The sequence below is a fragment of the Syzygium oleosum genome, unplaced genomic scaffold (assembly GCF_021117445.2).
Source record: "Syzygium oleosum isolate NSW1041296 unplaced genomic scaffold, Sole_v2.1 Sole_v2.14, whole genome shotgun sequence".
NCBI classification, from domain to species: Eukaryota; Viridiplantae; Streptophyta; class Magnoliopsida; order Myrtales; family Myrtaceae; genus Syzygium; species Syzygium oleosum.
The window spans coordinates 533,049-548,100 of NW_026607498.1; the positions used below are offsets into that span (position 1 = coordinate 533,049).

General features: G+C 42.7%; 1 pseudogene; it reads right to left on the minus strand.

The window, feature by feature from the left end:
• Window positions 1-6,966: 6,966 nt before the first annotated feature.
• LOC130139919 (fe(2+) transport protein 1-like) lies at window positions 6,967-14,088 on the minus strand (annotated as a pseudogene).
• Between the last annotated feature and the right edge of the window lie 964 nt (window positions 14,089-15,052).

Consider the following 15,052-nt stretch of genomic DNA (forward strand, 5'->3'; position numbering starts at 1 on the left):
AATCGTTGACATTTTTGTAAATATGAGTTAGACGTCAAATTTAAAATTTTGCTTTCATAATAATTATAGACTCCAACAAAACAAAAAGAATTAAGTTCCAGAGCTGAGTCATGCAAATTAAGCAGCCACTGAAGAGGAAAAGCTTAAAACCCAATGAGTTGGATTTCTATTATTCACACCCCTCGTACTTTCCGCGGTACTAATGAATTTTGCATCTATTCGTCGGGTCAGACAATAAAAATTAGAGAAAAAAGAGAGCATTTGATGAATGAGGAAATATACACGTGTTAGATATCTTTTCTTATATTAGGATTATATTAGAGAATGCCAAACATGTCAAAATCGTATATTCTTTTAGCGAAGGAAACTAATGTGTAGATTGATTACCAAATAAGATATTTCGATCATCCGATCTAAATTACACTCTAGCATTAGATGGACCACCGAGAGATTTACTTCCTTTATTAATAGGAGATCAGATAAAAGTAAGTTTTATTAGAGAGTAACATTTCTTACCATAAACATAGTAAATTCATCCCATTAACTCCTAGAAATGCTCAAATTATGGTAGGAAATTCTCGAAGTAGCCAATTGTATACCGCGAGTACTGATAGTCTTACCTAATAAAGCAAACCTGCATTTCCATGGAGATCCGCGAATAAAGGTAACAAAGATAAAATCTCTATGAGAATATGAATATGTAGCAAGTCAATTACCACTCAGTTTTTTGAATCTTGCATTTAATCAGACTCCAAAAATACCAAACTTTAGACATCTATATAAACCTACTTCAATGGGACACAAACACGTATCTGTCACGCTCATATATCCTACACAGTCGATCGAGCCAAATATCGTTGGAAATGGAGAAGGGTCAAACCAAGCTCAGCGCAATAGTCTTTCTATTGGTAATTGCATTCGGTAGGTTTCTTCTCATCTTTCTCAATTACTATTATCATTTCTAAATGTAGAACTGCGCTGATGAGTTCCTCCACATTTTCCTTCCTTTAAAGGTCTTGTCGTCTCACATGCTCAAACAAGAGATGGACCAGGAGGGAGCTATGATCTCTCGGATAATGATAATCGGAAAGGACAAGGAGAAACTTGTATTAGACAGTGTCCTCTTCCGCAACGTCCCGCCTTGGTAAATGGCAAATGTGGGTGTGTAGGAGAAAAACTTGCAGAAACTTGTATTAGACAGTGTCCTTTTCCGCAACGTCCCGCCTTGGTAAATGGCAAATGTGGGTGTGTAGGAGAAAAACTTGCAGAAACTTGTATTAGACAGTGTCCTTTTCCGCAACGTCCCGCCTTGGTAAATGGCAAATGTGGGTGTGTAGGAGAAAAACTTGCAGAAACTTGTATTAGAAAGTGTCCTTTTCCGCAACGTCCCGCCTTGGTAAATGGCAAATGTGGGTGTGTAGGAGAAAAACTTGCATGAGGACAATTGATGTATGCTGGTTTTGTGCCTCTATGAGAGGAGAGGAAGCAAAAATAAAAAGGGAATTTCGCTCTTAATAAAATGGGTTGGTATTATTGAGTATTTGACTTTTTGGACGGTCTTGAAAATTTCCAATGGTCGAAATCGATCGACTGCATCCTAGTATTCCATAACTAGGTAATCAAATGTGATAGTCATATTTCTTATGTATATGTCGGATAAACGGTTAATGATGGATAAGAGAAGTCGAGGTCCCGAAAGAGTGGCACACCCGATAGCCTTACGTCTCTAACTAGGTATGCTTTAGGTTGACATGAAAAATGAGGTGCTGAAATTGAGGATATGAAGGGAAAAATGCAGATATTGAAGATCCATTTTGGTTGTCTTCGTATTTGACCATTCTTTCGGATCACTCGACAATTAAGTTAAGGGAACAATTTCAAATAAGGGCCAGTGAAACTATTTTCTTAAAAGAGGACCCAAAGTAGACGATAGCTCAGATAAGCAATTGAAGTGGTCAATTTAGTCTCAAATAAAGATCCTAGTTCACCGAGTATTCCACAAATTATCACCAAGTTTTTTTTTTCTTTCCTCCTTTAGCCCTCTGTTTCACAGAGAGAAATTCCATCAATTCTTTTTTCTATTTTTCTCCCCCGTAACGTTTCTTTGCACCTTTGCGGCAGAAGAGCACTAGAAGTGACAAAAGTTGTGTAAGTTTTCGTTAAATCACTTAAGTGCCAAATCGAAGAAAAAATGATCACTTAAGTGCCAATGGCTTGAAATTCCAGCCAAAAATAATACGTGGCTTTTATGGTACAATATTTAAAAAATCTAGTCCATGTGGCATTTCCGCGTGGAGTTCTTGGCACTGAAATGATCACTTTTTATCAACAATTGGCAAGAGAAAGGTGCCAAGTGTCACCATACATGCCCATGCATGCAAGGGGAACTAAAGGGCCATCCGAGAAGTGCATCTCCTTCGGCTCTCTCTCTCGCCTCAGCTCACTCCCTCTCATTTCTCTGCGAACTCACTCTCTCGCCTCAGCTCAACTCTCTCTCGTCTCTCTCTCTGGCCGCCTGGAAGACAGCCCCTCCACCGACCAGCAGCTGCCGCCCTCTACTCTGTCCACGACCAGCAGCGGTAGCCGGCCGTTTCGTCTCCGCCTCGGACCAGCAGCTTCGCCTCAGCCATCTCAGCCATTTCCTCTCACTGGCAAGTACTCTCTATCACCTTATACTAACCACGTTAATGGTTGCATGACGGTTGGGTCTCGGGTAAGCTTTTGAACTGATCTGAGTTGGGGTTAGGCGAGTCCGAGTGGTTGCAGCGGCTGTCCTTGAAGGGTTGATCCATTAGAACGAACCTTGGTGGGTCTAGGGTGCTAGACTAGTATGGAACAGGCCATGCATGTTGATTTGAGTTCCTAGAATGGTGAATTCGTGGCTGGAAGGTAGTGGATCTTCAATGGGAATCCATTTCTTGATGTCTGTTTCGGGTTCCAGAAACCGACTTCTCTGGACATCCACTGTTTTCTATTTTTACAGCTTCGGTTGTGGACCGAATTTGGCTAAACGTTCTTCTTAAAAGTTGTTCAGAAGATCTTGATTTACAACATACTTAAATTTCATATTTTTCTGAGTACAAATGGATATTTCGAAGGGCCAATCTTTTACCGGATCAGAACTGTATTTAAGGTGGAGACCGTGACCTCTGGACCTTCTCAATTTTTTATAAAAATATCCACTTCGAATTCGATCATACTTCCTTCACAAAATTTGTTCATAGTCCCATTTTGTACAATATATAAAAATTTCAAGGTGTTTAGACATCATTTGATGTGTCAAAAGAGCATTCCTTGTAACTCGGTGTCACTGTTCCGACGGTCCAGTTCTAGTCTGTTTTCGTGCCCTCAAAATTTCTCTTTCCAGGAGAATTTTGGGATTGTGTTCTTCATGAAAAATATGTGTTAAGGTCTTGTTAATATCATATTAGAATTTCGGAATTTTTGGAACTCATTTGCCATGTCTTTGGGATTGATTTCCCAGGGTCTACAAAACTGTCCAGTATTGCCAAAATTCCAAGTTTCATTGATTCTTATTTGAGACATCGGAGTTTTCGATTGGGTGTCTTCGGAAGATGTAACGTACACGCTGTGAACTTTCTGATGAGATGTTTCCTTTGTATTAAATATTGTAAATTACAATTCTAAATTTCTGTAATGTATGTGCCGAAGGGTGTGGAATTGTAAGTGTGGTTGTTCCGTCGGTCCCCATGACGACGATGCCCCGGAGTTGGGATGCCCGGGTGGGTAACTGGGTTCCCTCGGATGCTTGGGGGTGTAACACGGTTCCCCAGATGTCCTCGTGATGCCGTGGTAGGTGCGAGATGCCTGAGGGGGTAACTGGGTTCCCTCGGATGCCTGGGGGTGTAACATGGTTCCCCAGATGTCCTCATGATGCCGTGGTAGGTGCGAGATGCCTGAGGGGGTAACGAGGTTCCCTCGGATGCCTGGGGGTGTAACACGGTTCCCCAGATGTGCCGTGATGGGTACGAGATGCCCGGGGGGGTAACTGGGTTCCCCGGAGGATGTTGTGGCCTGAGTTACTAAATCAAATGGGAATTCGTGTGAATGGCTGTTAGTCGATCGACAATCTTTTATCTGGTGAATTACGCTCAAATAAAAAAGGGAGTCTTCTATGTTATGGTTGGATGTGAATTGGTTCATGTGTCTACCTATTTAACTCGATTGAAATGCTTGTCATTATCCGTTTAGTATGGCGTGATAGAGTTTACTTGGCTGAGTTTTCGCTCACTGTTTATCGTTGACACATTTTTTACAGATCTTCGAACATGTCACCGACCCCTTATCCTGATAGTGTCAGTAGTGATGGAGGTGGTGGCGACAAGTAGAGAAGTGGAGTTGTGGATGTAGCTGCATTAGGGGAGTAGGACCCCATTTTGACCTCCCCGATGAAATTTTGCTATCATGCTTGAAAAGGATGTCATCCAAATAACCTTTTGTATATAAATAAAAAGTGGGAAATGAAGATGTGGTATTTTGTTGTGGATGTGTCCACTGATCGAGAAATGTTTAATTTGATTGTGTTTTGTCTTCCGCTTGTGCTAAAAGTGAAAAGATTAAGAACGCATTAGTAAGTGGCGTGTCTGGGATGCCACAATTTAACAAATGAGGAAATGTATACACGTTAGATATCTTTTCTTAGATTAGGAAAATGTTAGAGAATTTCAAACGGGTCAGAATCGCTCGTACTTTTAGGGAAGGAAACTAATGTGCAGATTGAATAGTAAATTGGATATTTCGATTATATGATCTAAATTACACTCTAGATTTACTTTCTTTGTTGATAAGAGATAAGATAGAATTAAGTTTTATTAGAGAGTAACATTTCTTACCAAGAAAAAGTAAATTCATCCCATTAACTCCGAGAAATGCTTAAATTATATATGGTAGAAACTTCTCGAAGAATCCAATTGTATACTGCGAGTACATATAGTCTTACCTAATAAACCAAATGTGCATTTCTATGGAGACCCCCGTGTAGGGTTCATCAACGAAAACAACGCAGCGGAATATAGAACCCTAGACAGGATCCATGTGTATATTGAAATTGGAAAGGAATTTCGATACGTACCTTTTGCAGATTGAAGATAAATCAGCAACTGATTTGTGTCTGGATGAGCGCCCCAAGTGTTGCGCCTCTACCGGTATCCACACACACGAACGGAAATTCTCTAACGATCCACGTGCTAGCGAAAGATCTTGAAGTTCCTTTTCTTGAACGCCTTTTGATTTTCGATACTCTATCGAAAAAACCCCAGACAGAGAACGATTCTCTATCTATTTATACAGCCTCATTATCTAGTGGAATTAAAAGAAGTGGGCCGAGCTATTTGAGCCCGCCAAACCGTCCATCTTCAATCGTACGTCTAATCGTTATCTCATAACGCGCACGATCGCATAGATAATTTAAATAGGAGAATAAATTAAAATCTACTTCTTAAGTAGATCAAGGCGCACAGGCAATATTAAGTCCGTTCGCTATTGTGTGCGACCACTGTAGGTTCACTAAACATTAGCAGTGTGCCCAAAACTCTTTTGGCCCACAAGTCATAAGCGGTCTCTAGCAACACATTATGACTACCTAAGTATAGTGAAGATCGGTTTTCCGACACAACCTAATCCACAACTAATATTAGAGTATCAACCTTGATTGATTCTTAGGGCAGACCACTAACACCGCGAAATAAGGGTAACAAAGAAAAAATTTCTATGAGAATATTAGCAGAATATGCATATTTAGCAACCCAATTGCTATTTTTTTTTTTTTGCATCTTGCCTCCACTCAAACTCCAAAAATACCGAACTTTAGACATCTATTTAAACCCACTTCGGTGGGACACATAAACAAATATCTTTCACAATCGTATACCTTTGACAATCAATCAGGCCAGATGTACTTGGACATGGAGAAGGGTCAAACCAAGCTCAACACAATGGTCTTTCTATTGGTGATTTCATCCGGTAGGTTTCTTCTCATCTCTCAATTTTACTATTATCATTTCTAAACGTAGAACTGCACTGATGAGTTCCTCCACATTTTCCTTCCTTTAAAGGTCTTGTCATCTCACATGCTCAAACAAGAGTTGCACCGGGAGGGAGCTGGGATCTCTCGGATCTTCGGAAAGGACCAGGAGAAACTTGTATTGGACATTGTCCTGTTCCACAGCGTCCCGCCTTGGTAAATGGCAAATGCGTGTGTTCCGCCTCAAGGAGAAAAACTTGTACGAGGACCATTGATGTATGAGAGTTTTGTGCATCGGTGAGAGGAGAGAAAGCAAAAATGAAAAGGGAACTTCGCTCTTAATAAAATGGGTTCATTGAGTATTTGACTTTTTGGAGGCTTTTCCCTATATATTAGCATAACGCACATGATTATAGGTTGTCTATGATGTTTTGCAGAATTCCACGCACATGTTGCTTTAATATCCACCCATTTATTTAGTGGCGAGACATACGTACACGATGCTAATTTCCGACTTTGAATTAAATCTGTTTTTATGTTGAAAAGAAATATAAATTTATAATTAACATTAATTCCATCATCTCGCAATTTATTTAAAGATTGATATTTTTATCTTACTTTATATTTGTTAAAATGAAGAGATACAATCTAGGGATTCCTACCAATAGAACGTCTTTCTTCCTTATTTGGTTATCGGTATCTTGACCGAGATGCAAGTGTTGCGAAACGACATTTATAAAGTGACTAGTTCGTCCTTTCAAGACAGCATTATAGCGGATCAACAGAAAACTTTTTCTGTGTTCATAAGTTAGCATTCTATGTGATGAGAGCATATCATATACACAATTTATGACATATTCCTCAGTTGTTGATAATCCAAAAGCCAAACACATATGTAGCATGAGCACAAACCAAAAAGCGAAAAGAAAACAGAAAAACCATCCAGTTATACATTTTGTTCGTTGAGGATAATTAGTACAAACTCAGGCCCATTTGGCCATGAGAGACATGCCACCAGCACCCAGCAGCACGGCAGCATAGGACTTGATCTGGAGCTTGATGCTGCGCTGCAGCTTTGGACCCATGAAGTCGGCGGCGAGGAGGTCGACAAGGGCCATGTAGATCAGGAGCCCTGCGGACGACGCGTTGAGCAGGCCGACCGTGATGAGCGAGCTCGGGCTGTTCTCCTGGTAGGTGCTCGATAGAGCGATCCCAAACGGGGTCGTCACCGAGAAGAAGAACACCATTACCAGCTTCTTCAACCACCTGTACTCTGCCTATTTATAGGGTTTACAAAAGATTCAATTAGCCGACTTGGACCAACATGGGAACATGGAAATAACAACAGATCTGCTGATTAATTTGTTTTTCTTTGCCATAAACTGAAAAAGTTTGGAGGTTTGTGGATCTGAAGTGTTACCTGAAGAATGCAGCCACCAAGACCCATGCCTTCAGACATTTGATGGAAGCAAAGAGCAGCCACAAGGCCTCTGATGGTGCACACATTGCTTGAGGCTCCCAATCCAAGCCCTATCACCACCGAGTGTACCACTATTCCTAGCTCCAGCACCTAAGTACAATCGATCCCAATTTTAATGTCTAGAAAAGAAATTTATATATGAAGAACAGATATCATTTGAAGCTAATATATTAATTTTCCAACACTATGATATCATAGCTTCATCGCGGTAAAGATATACTTGGTCTTAATTAAGAGATAGTAGGTGTCCAAATAATTTCTTAGAGATGCATCATACAAAGCCCGTTGTCTCTTTTGAGAAAATCAAATTTTACGAAGGTCGCTATTAGGACGGATGCGCATAATCAAAATTGAACTTTCAAATTTTACTGTTTTCGAATTCTGCAACTCTCGTGATTTGACTTTTGTTCAATTTGAAGCACCTAAAGTCTTATAATATTGACATGTGAAATTCTATATAATCCTTCGTGATTTTTAAATTTTACAGTGCTTTTTTTTATAGTTTGAGGATTTTTTAAGCAAACTAAGAAATATTTTTTTTTAGTAAAGAAAAAAGACCCTAAGAAGTCACAAAATTGAAACTTTAACCTTTCTGATTGATATATAGTGTGCGGAGCATTTGTTTTTTCCAAAAACTTTGTCAAGTCCATGATATGATTTCTTAAAAAAAATCCTCTTCTACCTTTCAATTATGACTAAAAATACTATGATCTCTTATTTCTTTTCTTCGCTACCGATGTCCCATGTTCATTCACCAAAGGCAAAGTGGTTGGTGGATGTTACTAGATTTCAAATTCTTTTCAAGAAAGTCGATATTTAATCATTTAAGCTCGAGAAGCAAGTGCCGCAGAAAACCTAAATTGACAGAAACTGAATAAGAAAATCCCGCATGCCAATAATAATTCTTTGAACGGTCCACGAGGTAGAAAATATATATAATACGAAATCTATAATATATGGAGTAAGTCTTGCATCTATGTCGACATCTGTAAATAAATGATGCCATTTTGTGAAATAATGATTGTGGGGTCGAGGAGCTTTATCTTGTGGGTCCTCGAGCTTCACATCCATGTGAACTTTAGTAGTACCATACAGTAAATAAATCTAAGTGAAAAACATATACTAACAATATCCAAAGCATGATCTTACCATTGCAACGACCTGCGTGCGAAGCGGTGAGAACTCGTGGCCTCCACCTTCCTGCCGCTCCGTGGTGGTGGTGGCGGCCGTGGCCGTGGCTATGCAAATGCGCCGCGGTCACGACGCCCATCTCCCGGTCACAGTCAATGGTCTCGCTTTTGGGAATGACGCCAACGTTGTTCTTCTGGCTATACATGCTCGTCGCCATCGAGTCCACCATCAGCGTCACGATGGCGCTCAGCATAGCAACGAACCCGGTGAATGGGAACTTGTGCCAAGGGTTCTCTTTCAAGCACGGGGAGAACTGTAACGTCCTGAATTCGATCCACTTTCGTGATCAATAAAATGGATATATATTTCTCAATTCGTTTTAGTAAGTCTCGCCCGGAACTGATCATTTTGGTGGCAACATTAAGGATTGAACCGGAGGTGCAAACCAAGATCAAGGCGTTGCAGTCTACGGACCCTGAGATTCAAAAGATTCTGGAGATCGATGGCACTAAGAGGAAACCGGACTTCCAAGTGTCCGAGGACGGAATTCTTAAGTTTCAAGGACGTTTGTGCGTGCCCGATGATTTGGAACTTAAGGAAGAGATTTTATCGGAAGCTCATAGGAGCAATTATAGCATTCACCCTGGCAGCACGAAGATGTACCAGAACCTTCGACAGCATTATTGGTGGAACGGAATGACGGTGGATGTGGCCAAGCATGTGGCCAAGTGTTTGACGTGCCAACAAGTGAAGGCACAACATTGTAAACCTGGTAGAATGTTGCAGCCGTTGGAAATCCCAGAATGGAAATGGGAGCATATTACGATGGATTTTGTAACGGGATTGCCAAGAAGCCAGAGGGGACACGATTCTATTTAGGTAATAGTGGACAGATTGACCAAGTCAACGCACTTCCTGGCAGTGCGAAAGGACTTCGAGTTGGAAAGGTATGCTGAATTATATGTGTGCCAGATAGTCTGTCTTCATGGAGTACCGGTAACGATCACTTCGGACCGTGATCCCCGGTTCACTGCTAATTTTTAGAAAAGTCTACAATCGGCCATGGGAACAAAGTTGCAATTCAGTACGGCCTATCATCCGCAGACAGATGGCCAATCTGAGAGGACTATTCAGACCTTAGAGGATATGCTGAGAGCGTGTGTATTAGATTTAAGGGGCAAGTGGAAAGAGCAGTTGCATTTGGTTGAATTTGCCTACAATAACAGCTCTCAGCAGAGTATTGGGATGGCACCATTTGAAGCACTTTATGACAGAGCGTGTAGAACACTATTGTGTTGGGATGAAGTGGGAGAAAGAAGTGTAACAGAGCCAGAGTTGGTTCAACAGTCGATGGAAACGGTAAAGATTATCCGGGAAAGGCTAAGGACAGCTCAGAGCCGTCAGAATAGTTATGCGGACCGAAGGTGTAGACCGCTGGAGTTTCAGGTTGGTGACCAAGTATTCCTTAAGATCTCACCGATGAGAGGACTGTCTCGGTTTGGCAAGAAAGGAAAGCTGAGTCCAAGGTATATAGGCCCGTTCGAGATTTTGGAGAGGATTGGAACGTTGGCTTATCGTCTCGCCTTGCCGTCGAATTTGTCGCCAGTTCATAACGTCTTCCACGTGTCAATGTTAAGGAAGTACGAACTGAATCCGACCCACATGCTGAATCATGAAGTAATAGACGTAGACGACAGGGTGTCGTACGTGGAGAGACCGGTGCGAATCGAGGACAGGAAGAAGCAAGTTTTAAGGAATAAGACGATCCCGTTGGTCAAAGTTGTTTGGGAGCATCACGGGACGGAAGGCGCCACCTAGGAAAATGAAGAAGTAATACGACGTCAGCACCTCCATTTATTTGAGTAGTCGGGTTTGGATTGTAAATTTCGAGGACGAAATTTTTGTAAGGGGGGAAGAGTTGTAACGTCCTGAATTCGACCCACTTTCGTGATCAATAAAATGGATATGTATTTCTCAATTCGTTTTAGTAAGTCTCGATCGGAACTGATCGTAACCCCTAAACAGCCGCCCGTTAGTGAGAGACGCTAAAATCCCGTTTGAGCGAAACCGATCGTGGAATTGAGTCCGGACTTCGGTGTCGAATTTCGTGGGCGTATGCAACTATTTTGCAAGGACAACGTCGTATAAGTGTGGCCACTTATATTTGGGATCGGTAGAGTCGAAAATTGGAAATTTGGCCCGGGACCGGAAAATTACCATTTTGCCCCTATGCCCTATGCTTGTATTCCGAATTTCAGGAGTTTTGATTAGAATTATCAGCCCTATTATTGCTAAAATTAGTGGACCAATCTACCCCTAGATATTTTATCAAGATTTGATCCTAGCCCTAGAAATTAGGACAAGATGGTAATTTTTGGGAAGTTGTTCAACCACCCCTACTCACTCTAGCCTATACACTCTCTCTCTCTCTCTCTCTCTCTCTCTCTCTCTCTCTCTCCCTCATTTCACTCCTTCACCATCTCCGGCCAACCCCTCCCCCACGCCACTCTCCCTCTCTTTCTTTCCCCTTCGGCCGTGAGTATCCGAGCATGCCGGAGCATCGCCGCTCGTTGGTGCCACCGCCATGAGCCGCCGTCCTCGCCCTCATCCTCACCCGACCTTTCCAGCCGTCCCATTCTCTCTCTCCCTTTTACCAGCCGCGTGAGCAGCCCCGCCGGAGCAGCCCCACACCGCCGCGGGAGCCGCCGTTCGCCGCTGCTTGCGCCGCCGTGAAACCAACTCAACCGACCCGTTTTTCTCTCCCGATCAACTTGTTTGGAGCTTAGGAGCCCAAGTGAGTATTAACCCTATACCCTAATTAGGCTAATTAGCATTTCTAGATAGGTTTAGGGTAATTTATGGGTTAATTAGGGGAATTTAGGGATAATTAGTGGGTTGATTAATTAGTCGTGGATTATGTGATGATTTGGGAGTCTAATATGTTGATTTCAATGTGGTTTAGTGCCCTAGAGTGGGCTATCTAATGGCTGAAATTATTGGATTTAATTGGCCTAAGTTCGGTTAATTTAGGGTTTAATTGTGGAATCCCGAGCATGCCTTGTATTGTCCGATTAGTGGCTGATTCGTGCTTGATCGGTGATTATTATTGTGATGCCATGATGCATGCCATGTGTGGCCGAGAATGAGGAGGCATGGCGGTCCGTGCGAATGCGTATTTGAATTGTTCTAATCGCATGGAAATTGTGTGCCAATTGTGAGCCGTGTTCGAATCGGACTAATTGAATTAATTGGGCATGTCAATGTGATGTTCTGAGCATGCTAAATTGTGAGTTGATCATATCGTGGCTGAATTGAGTTATTGGACTAATTGGGCAAGTTAATTTGTGGTATTGAGCATGTTGAGATGCACATTGAGTTGGCATTAATTGATTGTGTGCCTATGTGAAATCGAGTGCTCATTGTGCATGGCCACGCATTTCGTATGCTGAGCATTGGCATGACATGAGAATTGTGCGAGTATGCGTGCCTGACAAGAGCATGTGATCACCTAATCGCCCTGATGCGTCTTACGCGGGGTTCAGATAAAATTTGGTGTGCGTACGTGTGATCACTATAAGCCCTGATGCGTGTTACGCGGGGTATTGAACCCGTCCTGATGCGTTTTACGCGGGACGATGCCCGGATTGCTGGAAGACGGCCAACCTGATGCGTTTTACGCGGGTTCGGTCCGTATATGGAGATCGGTGTTGCGCCTGATGCGTTTTATGCGGGCTAGAGACACTGGGCCTGATGCGTTTTACGCGGGTCAGGAAGTGTTGGATATTGTTAGACCTGATGCGTTTTACGCGGGTCGATTTACAAATGAGAAATTGGCAGTGTGCAAGTATGCATATTTGAGCCGAATCATGAGCACAATCATATTGATGGCATGTGTGTGCAAGAGTGCATTGGCAGGTGTGCAAGCATGTGCGTGTCGGTGAATCGTGTGTGATGCAGACATCAAGGAGTATGAGCATGTACATGGCGTACGTGTGGCCGCGTATGTTCGCGTATGTGCCATTATCGCAATTATTATATGCCTAACCTGCAGGGTCATTTGTGTTCTCGATCTGGGCCCGAGGGCCTAGGTCAATTGATTATTGGTCTGTTCGTGTGATTGTTTGCCTGTCAGGAGGTGCATGTTAGCCTAGTTTAGGTTTATGGGGTTTACTCGCTGAGATTCGTTCTCACGGTTGTTAAAACCCACATTTTTAGACCCCCGACCTTGAGGATGGCAGAAGTTACAATCCGTTTTGGGATCCCGTCCCGGATAGACCGGGATGTGACCGAGTACCCCGTAGGGAACGGGGATACGTATATTAGACATTTTACTACAGTATGGGTCGATGTGGGCGAGCAGCACTTCCAGGCCCACGAGTATATAGGTTGGTGCTTCATGGACTACATCGGGACTTTCGGACCTCTTAGGACCTTTGATGTCCCGTTCAACGGGCTAGGTGATATAGATCCCCAGTGCGCTGATGGAGACTTGGCGAGCCCAGAGGCCTCATTTGGAGAGGATTCTGACGTCGGACACGGACCTGTTATTTGGGAGGTCGACGAGCCAAACCCGATGGACGAGGAGCCGGTGGACTGGGATTCTGACCCAGAACCTATGGAGTCGGATAACGAGCCGGAGCCGATGGAGCAGGACTCCGAGCCGGAGAGCGAGCCAGAGGAGGTCGATTCTGAGGACGAGTCGGCAGAGGCCGAGTCCGAGCTGGATTCCATGGACTCCGAGGATGAGTTGTCTGACAGTTCTTCCGAGTCCTCGGGATCCGACCCAGACTAGGTACCTTAGGGTTTAGCCGCATCCCTAGTTAGGTCGGGCTAGTACCTTTTTGACCGGAGCCCTTCCTTAGGTTAGTGTTTCGACTGACCGCCCGAGCCACTTACCCCTTTTTGTCAGTAGTGGCCATTGACCCGCTTTTGATTCTTTGTATATATTTTGTGTAACGGATATTGTATGTGTTTCCCTGATGTTAATGCAAGTGTATATTTATAATGTTGTTTGTTGTTTGGGCTATCCTTGGTCATGTGTTTTAAACTGTACGGGTGTTTACGTTGCTTCCGCATGTGTCTTGATCTATGTTTTGGGTGTTGGATCGGCGATGCGTCCTAGGACGTCACACGAATTCGACCTCGGTTGGGATGCTCGCGCGCCGTAAGGTTTGGGGCGTGACAAGGACAGCATGTCGAAGGAGTCGGGCAACACGTGCATGAACCCGGTGGCGAGGATGATGCCTGCCGCGAAGCACTTGATGATGACGAAGAGGTCGCGGTCAGGGTTGAGGGCCGGGACCGATCGGGTGAACAGCAGGGAGCAGACACCAATCAGACTCGTGACGAGGATGGAGACGATGGCGATGATCTTGAGGGGGAGTGCCTTGGCCTTGTTGATGCGATCGCCGGATTCGGCGGTGCACTCCTCGGGCACGACGGAGAGCGCCGGCGGGACAAGGAGAGAGAAGGATAGGAAAATTGATAACTTTAAATATCCAACATTGTGACAAGAGTTTGATGTACGGATAACAAAATAATAAACGATAGGAAAATCGTTGACATTTTTGTAAATATGAGTTAGACGTCAAATTTAAAATTTTGCTTTCATAATAATTATAGACTCCAACAAAACAAAAAGAATTAAGTTCCAGAGCTGAGTCATGCAAATTAAGCAGCCACTGAAGAGGAAAAGCTTAAAACCCAATGAGTTGGATTTCTATTATTCACACCCCTCGTACTTTCCGCGGTACTAATGAATTTTGCATCTATTCGTCGGGTCAGACAATAAAAATTAGAGAAAAAAGAGAGCATTTGATGAATGAGGAAATATACACGTGTTAGATATCTTTTCTTATATTACGATTATATTAGAGAATGCCAAACATGTCAAAATCGTATATTCTTTTAGCGAAGGAAACTAATGTGTAGATTGATTACCAAATAAGATATTTCGATCATCCGATCTAAATTACACTCTAGCATTAGATGGACCACCGAGAGATTTACTTCCTTTATTAATAGGAGATCAGATAAAAGTAAGTTTTATTAGAGAGTAACATTTCTTACCATAAACATAGTAAATTCATCCCATTAACTCCTAGAAATGCTCAAATTATGGTAGGAAATTCTCGAAGTAGCCAATTGTATACCGCGAGTGCGATAGTCTTACCTAATAAAGCAAACCTGCATTTCCATGGAGATCCGCGAATAAAGGTAACAAAGATAAAATCTCTATGAGAATATGAATATGTAGCAAGTCAATTACCACTCAGTTTTTTGAATCTTGCATTTAATCAGACTCCAAAAATACCAAACTTTAGACATCTATATAAACCTACTTCAATGGGACACAAACACGTATCTGTCACGCTCATATATCCTACACAGTCGATCGAGCCAAATATCGTTGGAAATGGAGAAGGGTCAAACCAAGCTCAGCGCAATAGTCTTTCTAT